Raw genomic sequence first — 14,931 nt, 5'->3', positions numbered from 1 at the left:
ACTGAGGCATCCATTTCAAAGGCATTCACCTGGAATAAGTACATTGCTAACTACACAACTAGATAAAGAGCCAAGCTGTGCCACCCAACCCCTGAAGTTCCCCTTGTAGCCCTGGGTGACCTAGATAACTGACCACTTGATAGACCCTGCTTTTCCCTTCCCACACTTTAGTTCTTGCTCTCATTTTTAAATTCACCAGTAAAGAGTAAAACTGCGAAACCCTAGGAACCCCACCCATGACCCCAATAAAGGCAGAACTCCAGGTTCATGGGCTCTATTTCTGTTTATCTCTCTTTCTCTACCTATGACCTTGTTTTGTGGAGCATGTCATGTACCTGCCAGGATGTGAAGGTAAACAACCTTGTTTTTTTCAGAGTTCCCTGATGGTGAGGTGTATCCTGAAATCATAATAAGAACCACATCAGGCAGTGTAGCCACTACACTGACTCTGGCCAGGGAAATGTCTATGGGGCTGCCACAGTAATACAGGCCCAGGTTAGTGCTCAGGCATTTCTAGCCCATAGCATCACTATCGATAGGCTGAGAATGACCCCAAACAATCTATTTATGTCACTTTAATGTCTTTCATCAAAGATTTGTCATTTTTAGTGTTATAGGTCTTTTACTTTTGTCAAATTTATCACTATGTATTTCACTTTTTTATGCTATTGTAAATGGCATTATCTTTTTTTTTTCAGATTTCAGTTGTTAGTTGCCAGTTTTATAGAAATATCCTTTTTCTCTATATTGATCTGGTATTCTACAACCTTATCAAAATCATGTATTAGTTCTAGAAGACCGATTATTGATTCTATAGATTTACTACTTGGATGTTGATGATCATACCATTCACAAAACAGCTTTATTCTTTCTTTCCAATATCGAAGCCTTTTATTTCTTTTTCTTGACCTCTTATACTGGCTGAGATCTCCTTTTTGATTTCTCTTTTTGACTCAAGAGTCTTATTTTAAAGTATTTTAATTTGTTTCCAAATATTTGTAGGTTTTCCAGGAATCTTTTTGTTACTTATTTCAAATTTAATACCATTGAGGCCTAGAAACAGTGGCTAGAACAAAATATGACTTCAATCTTTTTAAACCTATTAAGACATTTTACGGTTCAAAACATGGTCTGTCTTGGTCAATTTTCTTTATTTTTTTACTGAAGTATACTTGATTTACAGTGTTGTGTTAATTTCTGCTGTACAGCAAAGTGACTCAGTTATACCCACATCTATACATTCTTTTTTATATTCTTTTCCATTATGGTTTGTCCCAGGATATTGAATATAGTTACCTGTGCTATACAGTAGGACCTTGTTGTTTATCCATTCAATATGTAATAGTTTACATTTACCAACCCCAAATTTCCAGTCCATCCCTCCTCCATTCCCCCTCCCCCTTAACAACCACAAGTCTGTTCTCTGTGTGAGTCTGTTGCTGTTTCACATATATTTGGACAAAATTATAATTCAAAAAGTTACATGCACCCCTATTTTTATAGCAGCATTATTCACAATAGCCAAGACATGGAAACAACCTAAATGTCCATCAACAGATGAAATGGTCAATTTTCTATGTGCAGTTGAAAAGAATGTGTATTCTTCTGTTGTGGGGTAGTGTTAAACAACACCAACTATGTCAATTTGGTTGATCATGTTGTCGTGTTTTCTAGATCCTTACTGACTTTCTGCCTACTTGTTTCATAGAAACTTCTTATTCACATTCTATTTCCTTTACCTTATAAATTATTGAGAGAGAGGTATTGAAAATCTCTGACAACTGTTAGTTTGTCCATTTCTATCAGTTCTATCAGTATTTCCCTAAGGTATTTTGAAGCTCTATTACTAGTTGCATAAATGTTTAGAATTGTTTTGTCTCTTTGTAAAACTAAAGTACAATATCAAGCCAGAATATTGACACTGACATTCAAGATACAGAATATTTCCACAACCACAAGGATCCCTCATGTTGCCTTTTATATCCATAAGCGCTTCCCTTTTATCCTTCTCCACACTCTCCTTAACCCTTTGCAATGACTAATAAGTTCTCCATTTCTATATTTTTCTCATTTCAGAGTGTTATATATACATAAAATCACACAGTATGCAACCATTTGGGATTGGCTTTTTCCACTCAGTGTAATTCACTGATGATTCATCCAGGTTGTTGCATATATCAGTAGTTCATTCCTTTTGATATCTGAGTAATATCTCATGACAGGCATGGACTATAGGAGCATCATTCACCCATTGAAGAACATCTGGGTTAATTCCAGTTTATATTTACTACAAATAAGAGTGCTATATACACACTTACAGGTATTTGTGCATATAAAAGTCTATTTCCTTAAGATTAATGCTGGGGAATGCAATTGCTGAATCATGTTTACTTTTTTAAAGAGTAACTTAACTTTAAATTTTTTATCAAACTGTTTTCTAGAGTAGCTGTACTATTTACATTTCTACCAGCAATGTATTAGTAATCCCCTTACTTTTCATCCTTGCTAGCATTTGGTATTGTTACTAATTTTTTATTTTAGCCATTCTGAATGGTGCATGGTAATATATCATTAGAGTTTTAATTTACATTTCCCTAATGGCTTATACTGTTATGTACCTTTTTATGTGCTTATTTGTTATGTCATTCATTCTTTGGTAAAATAACTCTTTATATATATAGACCATGTTCTAATTGGATTTTTGGTTTTTTAATGTTGACTTTTTTTCAGATACATAAGATGTATATATACTTTTTATTTATTTAATTTACTTTTATTTTAAATTTTGGTAAAAGTCATACCATAAAATTTACCATCTTAACCATTTCAAGTGTATAATTTATTAGGATTAAATATGTTTGCATTGTTGTGCAACATATCTCTGTACATTTTTCATCTTGTGAAACTGAAATTCTTTACCCTTTGAAAAATATTTCCATTTACCTCTCTGTCAGCCCCTGACAACCACCATTCCACTTTCTGGTTCTATGGTTTTTTCCTGTTTATTTTAACATCTTTACTGAGATCTAATTCATATACCATAATGAATTTGATTATTTTGATACATTATATAACTGGAATCAGACAGTATTTGTGCTTTTGCAATTGGTTTATTTTACTTAACATAGTGTCCTCAAGGTTCATCCATGGCACAACCTGTGTCATAATTTCCTTTCGTTTCAAGGCTGAATAATATTCTTTTGTATGCATATACCACATTTTCTTTATCCATTCATCCATTGATGGGCAATTGCATTGCTTCCATCTCTTCACTATATGATTTGCAAATCTTTTTTTTCATTCCATAAGTTGTCTTTTCACTATGTTAATTGTTTCTCTGATGCACAGAATTTTGAAGTTTGATGCAGTTTCACTTGCCTATTTTTACTTTTGTTTCTTGTGCTTTCCTAGTCAGTCATTTAGCAAACATTGCTAAATCCAATGTCACAAAGCTTACCCCCTATATTATTATAGGAGTTTTAGAATTTTAGGGTTCACATTTAAGTCTTTAACACATTTGGAGATAATTCATATATATGGTGCAAGGTAAGGATCCAACTTCATTCTTTGATATGCAGATACACGATTTTCCCAAAATTATTTGTTTAAGAAAGTTTTCTTTCCCATTGTATGGTCTTGGGACTCTTATTGAAGATCATTTATTATATAAACAAAAGTTTATTTCTGGACTTTCTATTCTGTTCTGTTGGTAAACATGCCCATCTTTATGCAAGAATCACACTATTTTGATTATTGTAGCTTGGTAATATGTTTTGCAATCAGGAAGTGAGCCTTCCAACTTGGTTTCCTCTGTTTTAAGATTGTTTGACTACCTAGGGTCCCTTGAGATTCCTTATGAATTTTAGGATTTTTTTCTATTTCTACAAAGATTGCCTTTGAAATTTTGATGGAGACTGCATTGAATCTGTAGATAGTTTTTTGATAGATATTATAATGCATTGGAAGTATAGAAATTGTAACAATATTAAATATTCCAATTTATGAACATGAGATATCTTTCTATTTATCTGTGACTTCTTTAATTCATTTCAGCAATATTTTGCTGTTTTCAGTGTATAAGTCTTTCATTCCTTTGGTTGAGTTTATCCTAAGTATTGTGCTATTTTGATGATATTGTAAATGGAAACGTTTTCTTAATTTATTTTATGGTTGGTTTGTTAGTGTATAGAAACACAACTGATTTTTGCATGTTGATTTTGTACCTACAACTTTGCTAAACCTATTAGTTCTAACATGTTGTGTGTGTGTGTGTGTGTGTGTGTGTATGGAGACATTAGAATTTTTCATGTATAAGATCATGTCATCTGCAAACTGAGATAATTTTCCTTCTTACTTTCCAGTTTGGATGTTTTTCATTTCTTTTTCCTGACTAATTTCTCTGACTAGGACTTCCAATACTACATTGAATAGAAGTGGTAAGAGTGGGCATAGTTGGTATTTCTGATCTTAGAGGAAAAGCTTCCAGGCTTTCAACATTGAGAATGATGTCAGCTGTGGGCTTTTCAGATATGGCCTTTTTTATGTTATGGTAGTTTCTTTCTATTCCTAGGTTTTTTTGTTTTTTTTTTTAGTGTTTTCATGATATAAAAATATTGAAATTTGTTAAACGCTTTTTCTGCATCAGTTGAGATGCTCCTGTAATTTTCATCCATTATTCTGTTAATGTGGTATACCGCATTAATAATGTAACACAACACATTACATTGATTTTCATATGTTGATCCAACTTTGCATTACGGGTACTAATCCTACTTGGTTATAGTCTATCATCTCTTTAATAAGTTGTTGAATTCCTTTGCTGATAGTTTGTTGAAGATTTTTGCATCACTATCTATCAGGGGAATTAGTCTGTAGTTTTCTTTTCTTTTAGTATCTTTGACTGGATTTGGTGTCAGAGTAATGCTGGCCTCATAAAATAAGTTTGGAAATGTTCTCTTCATTTTTTTAAAGGATTTAAAAGGGATTGGTGTTAATTCTTCTGTAAATACTTGGTAGAATTCTTCAGTAAGGCCATCTTGTCCAGGATTTTTTGTTGTTTGGAGGAAGTTTTAAATTTCTGATTCAATCTCCTTAATATATTTGTCTGTTTATATTTTTATTTCTTTATGATTCAGTATTGGTAGTTTATATGTCTTTAGACATGTATTCATTTTTTCTAGGTTATCCAGTTAGTTAACTTGTAATTGTTCATTGTAGTCTCTTATAATCTTTCTTATTTCTGTAGCATCAGTTATAATGTCCTTTCTCTCATTTGCTTATTAATTGAGTTTTCTCTCCTTTTTTCTTAGTTAATCTACCTAAGGGTTTGTCAATTTTGTTGATCTTTTAGCATTTCTTATGAGGCAGGTCTAGTGGACTCTATCAACTTTTATTTTTATATTTTTTCCAAAATTTTTATTTAGTTATGTTTCATAGTTTCTGTCTCTGTGTTGATATTCTCTTTTTCTATGTGCAATTGAATTCATCTGTCATTTCCTTGATTTCATTTAGTTGTCTATCTGTGCTCTCTTTAAGCTCATTGATCATCTATAAGACAGTTATTTTGAATTCTTAGGTAACTGATAGATCTATCTTGTTCATTAGTTTGGGCCATGTTTACCTGTTTCTTTACACTTTATGATCTTTTGTTGAGATATGGGAATTTGAGAAAACAGCCACCTTTCCATGTCCTGGCTTCATACAGGGGAAGACCTTCACAACTCAGCATGGCTAGAGATTATGAAGGACTGCTTAACATTTTTTGGAGTATGTCTTTTCTGGGCTTGTGAGTAAATTCCCTGTTGAAGATGTTTGCCCTGTTCTCAAGGGCCCATAATCTCTTACGCCGCCTGGTGACTATCTGTGGTACTGCAGTCTCTCTGTTACTGTAACAAGCTATGGGGCTAGCCTTTGTTCTCAGAGTCCTCCAAACTGGCATCCAAATTATACCTCTGTTCCTTTCAGCACTCTGAATCAAGTGAGAAATAAAACAGACCCCATACATTGATGTACATTCTACTCTTTTATTTCCCTCTTTAGAAAGAAGCCAGAAGTTGGGAGTTTTCTTCCAATTATTTTGCATTGTTCTGGAAAGGAGGAGAGTTAAGGTGGGCAGATGCAATGAACTTTCTGGTTAATGGTGTCACATAAGTTCTCTAGGCTCTCCTTTGCTTCGTTCTTTTTTATTTTTGCTCCTCTGACTCAATAATTTTAAATGACCTGTCTCCAATTCTTTTTTATGCTTTTGCTTAATCAAGTTTGCTGTTGAATCTCTCTAATGCATTTTTCAATTTAGTTACTATATTCTTCAGTTCCAGATTAATCTGCTTGGTTCTTTTTTATAGATTTTATCTCTTTGTTGATAATTTCATTTTGTTATTTTATCATTTTCTTGATTTCCTTTAGTTGTCTCTCTGTGTTCTCTTTCAGCTCATTGAATATATTTTAAATTATTTAAATTTTTTGTCAGAGAATTCATAAATCTTTGTTTCTTTAGAGTTGGTTTCTAGAAACTTATTTTGTTCCTTTGATTGGGCCATGTTTCTCTGTTTTTTTGTATGCCTTGTGATCCCTGTTGAGTTTTCACCATATGATAAAACAGCTGCCTCTCCCAGTCTTTACAGTCTGGTTTCAGTCATGGGAAAAACTTCACCAATCAGCCTGGATAGAGATTCTGAGGAACTCCCAAACCTTTTCTGGGAATGTGTTTTCTCTGAGCGTGTTTTTGTAATTTCCAAGTTAAAGAGGTTTGCATAGGCTGCTTCTCGTGCTCTTGTAATCTCTTGCTCCTTTTGTATCTATCTACAATATTGCAGTCACTCTGGTGCTAAAACTATCAGTAAGACTTGACTTTGTTCTCATTGGCCCCCAATCTTCCATCCAAACCATACCAGTTTCCAATAGCCCTCCAAGTTAGGTAAAACAGAAGCCAATTCCTTGGGCAGCTGCCTAAAATTCAGAATGTTGAATGCATGTTCCACATTTTTATGTCCCTCCTGAGGGAAATGTTGGGTGTTGGGAGTCTCCCCCTGATGGCACCACACTGTTCTGGGGAGTAGGCAAGGCTAGAGTAGGCAAAATGCAATAACTTTTCCTACCTGCTTTGACGAGGCTTTTCTTGGCTTTGTACTCACCTGAGATTCTTCAACCTCTTAAGTGGATTCTAGAGGTCTCACAAAGCAATTTGGTCCACATATCATTGGTGAGTCTGTGGCCCTATAGGGGAACATGGCTATGGGGTTTCTTATTCTACCATCTTGATGATATACTTCTTTCATATTAAGTTTTGAAAGTTCTTTATATTTTCTCGATACTAGTACTTTGTCTGATATGTCACTTACAAATAATTTCTCCTAGTCAGAAGAATGTCTTTTCATTTTTTAACAGGGTCTTTCATAGAGAAAATGTTATAAATTTTGTTGAATTCTGACTTATCAACTTTCTGACTTTTCTTTTCATGGTTTGTGCTTTTGGTGTCAAGGTTAAGGAACTCCTTGACTATCTCTAGACGCTGAAGGTTTGCTCCTAAGTTTTTCTAATTGTTTTATAGCTTTATATTTTACGTTTCAGTTCATGATCCATTTTCAGGTTTTCTTTTTTTTTTAATGAAATGTGAGAAATCTGTTGAGTTTCCTTTTTTTTTGGCCTATAGCTGTATAATTGCTGCTGCAGCATCATTTGTTGAAAGGTTATCTTTCCTCCTTTGATTTAAAAAAATAAGTTGGGCATATTTATGTGAGTCAATTTAAAGTTTCTTTATTCCATTTCAGTGAACTAAGTGTCTTATCATTGTCTAGTCACCAATACCACATATCTTGATTATTGCAGCTGTATAAGAAATCTTGAAATTGTGTAGACTAATTCATCCAAATTTATTCTCCTTTTCCAAAATTCTTTTAGCAATTCTAGTTCCTTTGTTTTTCCATATAATTTCTAGAATACTGTCCTTATCTTCAAAAAAATCTTGCTGAGGTTTTAATAGAAATTACATAATACCTGCATATTTATTTGGGGGAGAATTGGCAACTTTGCTATGTTGAATCTTTCAAAATACAAACATGTTATATATCCCCATGTATTTAGATCTTCTTGATTTTAAAAATCATCATTGTATTGTTTTCAGCACATAAGCCCTATACATGTTTTCTTGGATTTATACCTAAGTATTTTTCTTTTTTTAAATGATGGTAAATAGTGTTGTATTTTTATTTTAGTGTCTATGTATTCATAGCTAATATATAGAAATCTGTTGATTTTTGTGTTTATCTTGTATCCTGAGATCTTGATGAATCTCTTGAACAATCCCTTATTGTTTCAGAGGGTTGATTGTCATGTAAACTATTATGTCATTGAAAACGAGGACAGTTTATTCTTTCCTTTTACATGTGTGCCTTTTTTGTTTTCTGATGTCTTTGACTAGAATAGAGTGATTATTATTTGAAAGTTCTCTTTCTTGTCAGGGTGCCTTTTTATGTACCTTTGGCTAGAGATAAAAGCCTTTTGTTGGGGATTTTCTTGTCTGCACCTGTTCATGTTTCCAGGTTGTTGGGTTTATATTACCTAGTGTAAGATGTATGAAGCAAAAATAAAACCTAGGGAATTCACACTGTGTTTCATAGAGCCCTATGTCCTCATCTGCCTTATACTGGTCCACTTTCAGAGTTTCCTCATGTTTATTTTGTATATAATCTCATGATTTAAAAATTTCTATTTACTGGAAGGAATAGGGGAAATGCATCTATTCCATATTTCCAGCAGCATCATTAGTTTTTAAAAATGTTATGAAAAACTTACTTCTTGAGATATATATATATATCTCCCATTAAAGTAGAATATTTCTTTAAATACAGCTGAAATAAATTACCATTGTTTATGAAATGACATCTTAAGTACTGTCTACCATAGAGTAGTACTCAATGAGCAAAATGGTGAGGTTGGCCTGCACCAAAACTATTTACTTGAAAACAGAAGCTTTCTCAGAAATGAAAACTATCATGCAAGAAAAGCTGCAATATCAGCTCTTTTACAAACCTTAGGTGGCTACAGGAGATGAGGCACTGTTTCTGACATGGAGTTTATTTCTAGGAAGATTCATCTTCTCATCAAGCTCCCAAAGACCCTGCCTGAGAATTTCATAGAGGATGCAGGGAAAACTGGAAAGAACTCTGTGGTTACAGCAGCATAAAACATGGGGCAAAAGCATCCATGCTTTGCCTCTTCTCTCACAAAGGGTAGCTCAAAGGTGGAAAGAGGCTTTCTTCTTAACGTTGTCACGGATCATAAAACCACTTTGAGAGAAAGATGGCCCTTTGACATTTCCCTTCCTCCTCCTTCCTGCCTGGGCTCTGGAGGTAAAGCCTGGCATTGTTGAAGACATTTTGTGACCATAAGTTGATTAATATGCAGTATTTCTGTAAATTAGTCATCCTTGTCTACCTGCTTTTTACCATATCTGACAGTAGTTGATCTTTTAAAACCTCATTAGGAGCACATGGATTTTCACGGCATTACTATTTTCTTTGTATTGCTTAAATTGTTTGAACTTGGTAGACGTGTCTCTTTAAGTAGCTCCATTGTCCATTCCAGCATTATGCTGGATATCTTTCAAATCAGTCTTAATTCTGGCAATAAAATGTTGTCTAGTCTCGACTTGAGTTTTTTTGTTTATTGAAATGCTTAGGACCCTTTCCAAAAAGTTATAGTTTTTTTTTTTTTTTTTTAGTGGAAACAAACGTCAGATAACTTTACTTGAGCACAGATAGTGGCTGGTATCCTTCCTCAGTCATTTTAGAGGCAAAGTTAGAACTGACATATTTTGAAAAGAATATGGGTCCACATTTATTTTTCCATTTGAACACCACATTTTCTAAGTTTTAGTTGTCTTATACTCATTTAAAATATTTCAGATGTATTAATTCCATTTCCTAAGCCTCTGTTCAGATGACATCCTCTTAGCAAATTTATCATAACATAATAAGTGTTGCTAAAAAACACATACATTTAGATTATAATAGTGTCTAAAGTGTCTGTAACATAATTGGAAGCCCACCACCTTGGCTTCTGAATGCCTCATCAAAGGTGAGATTGTAATTTTTCTTTCACAGTCCTGATATATTTGTCCACATCTCATTATACAATCATTTCTTGACAACTACAACTAGAAGCTTTACTATGTTCCCCTAAAAATTATCACTAAAAGACTCCAAATTCTCACAGATAATCAGTAGCAAAATCATCACTACACATTTATGGGGATCTATGGGAATAAACACAATAATAAAAATATGAAGTTTATTTCTAGAGATTTTTAAATCTCATTTTACATTGAACAGTTGCCATTTTTATTTCTTTTAAAATTAGAAGTCTTGCTTTTGGACTATTGGAAGGAGGATGTAGAAAGTGATTCCCCACCAAGACTGTATAAAATAGGATTTTGTTTTCCGATTTACACTTTACCATACTAGAATGATGGGTTCTTGGAGACAGTACAGTGAATTACAAAAACTGGGAAGAACACGTTGTCATGAGATTGATGCTCTCATTCGAGGAACTTTACAGGGACATTTGGGAAAAGTTAATAAAAAGAGACTCTATTGCTTAAAGCCATCAACTTTTTTTTGATTTCCTCATTTAGCTTATCAGTAGCCATCAATAGAAAACTATAGGAATGTGGACTAAAAATATTCATTTTGGCTTCAGGTCTCTATGTTCCAGTGCAGAGTGCGTAGTAATAAAATAAAATCAACATGGTAACTCAAAGAATTAAATACAGTCTAAGGATCTCTGATAAAATTGAAATCATGCTAAATATTACAATGTAAGTTTACACAATAGAAAAATGCATTTACAATGGAAGGGGAATGGAAATAATACTATATATTTGAGGTATAGTCCCTTCTATTTAAACATACTTTTGAGGGTAGAAGAGACGTTATTAGAGCAAGGAAGAAGAAGCTGGTTTCTTGGTTAAAGGAGCTATGAATAATGCTTTCTTTACAGATTATAAATCTGGCTCAGGAACAGGATTAATTAATATTCAAAAAGGAATAATGGTGGAATACTTATTTGGCATAAATGTCTGTTACACTTTTCACTTTCTGTGGTGATAGTCATTTTTTGCATGCAGTAGTTGAAAAAGAAAAATTTCTATCATCTTTAAGAAGAGTTGTATAATACTGAGGAATATCTTTATGTCAGAATAAGTTTGCTCTTTGGATCATATAACACATCATAAAAATAGGGACATTTCGGACATTCATTCTTCTCATATACTGTAAATTTTAAGAAAGCAGATTTCAAATATTTCACAGAAAAGATTGGCATGATCCCATGAGTGGAGTCTGAGTAGTATTGCCCACAGCAAATCAATGACGTTTGGGATTGGAGGAGTCTCAAAGTATGACTGGAGCTACACATAAGCCCTTGCCATCACTGCTATCCTTATGAGACAATGTAGTAAACAGGACTGATGCTCATGCCATCACATGTAAAGACAGCTCATGCCATCACATGTAGACAGCTAATGGATTACACCCACTATCATGCCACTGGAGTAAATGAATTTGTCCATAATAGTATGTGTCCACTATAGAAAACAATTGTAACAGCAAAGTATTAAAAAATACTGGGATTTCAGTCATTTGCCCCCAGACTTTGTGTGTTTCTCCTTTCTTCTTCCAACATGAGAATTTTGGTTACTTGCAGAGTCAATCTAGAATTTGTATCTACTGCGTTTGCTCCCACTGTAAGTATCAAATACAAATATATTTAATGATAGCTGTTGACTGTTATGAGAATGGACCTCAAACAGTGTGAGAATGGCATCTGTTAGTGGATAAAGTCAAATAACTCGTTAGAAGATGTGAATAAAGTCAGGATCAGGAGATCCTTCCTGTGTGGTTTCTGTCCTTATTTCAAGTATAACTCAACTTCCATTGTACCCAGTATATCCTTCTTCATAAAGAGGGTCCTCTGATGTCATGGATCTCTCTTCAGTCTCACCTCCATTGGAGATTTCCCCCACCTCACTGTTCTGCTGACGTTTTCATATAACTGCACATGTTACCTTTGCCTTCATAGCTTCCAAGTGTTAGCATACTGTGACTGCTTGTTATTTCTCACTATTTTGATTCAGACATACTGGTCATTAAAAGATAATTTTACCTTTGGAACAATCAGAGTAAATTATGAAAGTGAATCTGACATGGATACACTCAACATTCAAAACAAGGAATTTCCAGCATTGTCTATCATATCAAGCTGCTGAAACATGACAAACTTTGTAACTTTGTATATGCATGAATGCCCACATGCATTCACACCCACACACTATCTCTTTCAATGGACTTCTGAAGAACCTACACCTCTTTCTTGATTTTCTTATTTGTCTTTCTTTTCTGGCTGTGGTCTATGTATTCTCCATTTCTTTTATCTTTCAAAGTGATGTTCAGGCTTTTGATGAAAATTTTTTTTCTAACAGCCTTACTTTAATCTATGTTCACGGCTTTTCTTTCTCTGTAACCTGTAACTTCCATTAAGAAGATGTTTCTAGCATAAAAAGTAATTCCTACTGGCAGCAGACTTGAAAGAATTTTAGAATCCTCCATTGAATTTGATGAAGTGTTAATAATAATTAAAGGTTCACCTTCCTCCACTTAGAAATCTTGCTCTTCTGTAAATATAAGGCAATCAGCAGCAATCAGGTGGCTTGGCAGACAACTTGCATATTTATTCAATGTTTCTAAGATGTTAGAGTTAATTCTGAAAAATATGTTAGAGGATCTCAGTTAAGGAGATTTTTTTCTACTTTTTCAATAATTTCTCTTCATATTTAATTCCAAATTTTGCAAAGCCTTAATCAACTCCCTCCCTGTGTCTGCAGGAAATTTTATGTGAGTTTTACTGCATTTTAGAAAGGTAGTCCGTACCACCTTCTATTATATAAGTCGAGCAAAGCAGAGCAGTGTGGTCTGAAGCAAGGCTATGAATAATAGTAGATTATGTCTTCACCAGTACCTTTGCTCTTTAAAGTAAATATATCTCAATCTAAAATGAGCCAGAGGAACCACTAACGCATACAACACACACACATCTCTTTGGATCACAGTGTTACTAAGCCATACTTGGGTCTACTTTCCTGCATGCAGTAAAGCCAATCTAATGACACTGGGTTGTGGTGAAAGAACGTGCAGCTCTTACTGCAGGCACCAAGCAAGGAATATGGGTGGCTAATGCTCAAAAGTCCTCAGCTCCCCAGTTGCTTTCAGGGAAATATTTTTAAAGACAAGGTTAGGAAGGGGGTTATGGGGTGCATGATCAGCTTATAGATATTCTTCTGATTTGTTGGTGGTAAGGTAATTGGGAGTCAATATCATCAACCTTCTGGTTTCTACTGGTTTGGGGTCTAAGTTCTTGTGGTCAGCATACAGTTAACTTCCTCCACCTGGTGGGGATTTCAATATCTGCAAAATAGCTCAAGGATATTGTTATCTATAGCCCTTGAGGAAGAACTAAAGGCCCTTGACTTTGTTTAATGGCTAAGCTATTATTATTTTGTCTTGCTTGACTGTTTTCCTTTGTTTCTGCATTTTCTCACTTCTGTGATTAAATTTATTCTTTGGAACTTGGGGAAGGTCTAGGGGGATAAAGTTTTTCTACATACAAGAGACAGGAGGAGGACATGAAGGGGAGGGGTGTCTATTATAGGAAGCCCTCATAGGTTCCTACTCAGTTACAATAGTACCCTAATTTCTAGACGTTGTCCATGCCAGTCAGTTGGCCTCCTCTCTCCTGATAGTTTGCCTAAGGTTTCACTCTGGTCTGATTCTATATAAAGACACTCATCAGAGCAACATCTAAATGACTTCTGGCCATAGATTCAAACTTTGGTCTTAGGAAAGCAGGACAACTGTATTCACCCTTGCAATTGGGCAAGTGATATTGACTTATGAAAGCTTAGGTTCTTATATGCGCGTGCTGAACTCTCACTGGGATTGATTTCCCAATGCATTTTGCTTTTCACTCCCTGACTGTGATTGACAATGTGCAATCTAGCCTATGCTATTGATTCTCGATATGATCAGTTCAGAGATGTTATCTCTGCCTCTCTCTCTCAACTAGCTGTAGACTTCATAGGGATAAAAAATACACAACTCTTATGTGTTGATGCTTAAAAAATACTATGGCTACCAAGTTGCTGGGACTTAGATTTACAATTAGAGAATTCACACACTTTAAAATTCATCCCTGTCTCAAAGTCACTCCAATGGGTTATGCCTTTCCCTAGATCCACATCCATATTATCACAATCATATACTTTTTAATTATATAATGTTTTAACCTGTCCAAAAACTCAGTTCCTAGCAAGAGTCTCATACATGCTCAACACACTCTTTAATTCTGAAAAAGACATTAACTTTGTATATTATATCTTTGTTTTAATTATTCCAAATGTCTCTTCAGTTTGATAAGTCCATGTTCAATGTCTATGAAGATTTAGATATTCTTTAGGTTTGCTTTTTGTTTCTTGTGTGGCCTAGGGTATCTTTCAGTGATGCTGCTTTAGCAAAACTTTTATATCCTTGAGAAATTAAATGTTGTATTATTACTATTGGGTCTACTGTTAATGCAGTGCTCTACCATGTCAGTATAGATTGGTCCCCAAATAGTCCATACTTGTCCTCTATTTTCAAGACAGCGGATTATACCACTAACTCCCTGGGTATATTACATTTTGTTTTCTTCTTTTTCTATTTAACTTGCAATAAAAATGGGTACTTTAAATCAAGATACTTGTCAATAATTTGTCATTTCATACATTCTCAGTCTCCTCTTAGTTTGAGTTTGAGTCTCTTTAGTTTGAGATGTTTGCAAAGTATCAAGAAAATCTTATCCCCCAATAATATATATATATATATATATATTTATCTTGTT

Source organism: Delphinapterus leucas, chromosome 6 (genome assembly GCF_059928025.1).
Source record: "Delphinapterus leucas isolate spDelLeu-1000000601 "Yukka" chromosome 6, BTC_Dleu_Yukka2, whole genome shotgun sequence".
Lineage (NCBI taxonomy): Eukaryota > Metazoa > Chordata > Mammalia > Artiodactyla > Monodontidae > Delphinapterus > Delphinapterus leucas.
This window is presented reverse-complemented; position numbering follows the sequence as displayed.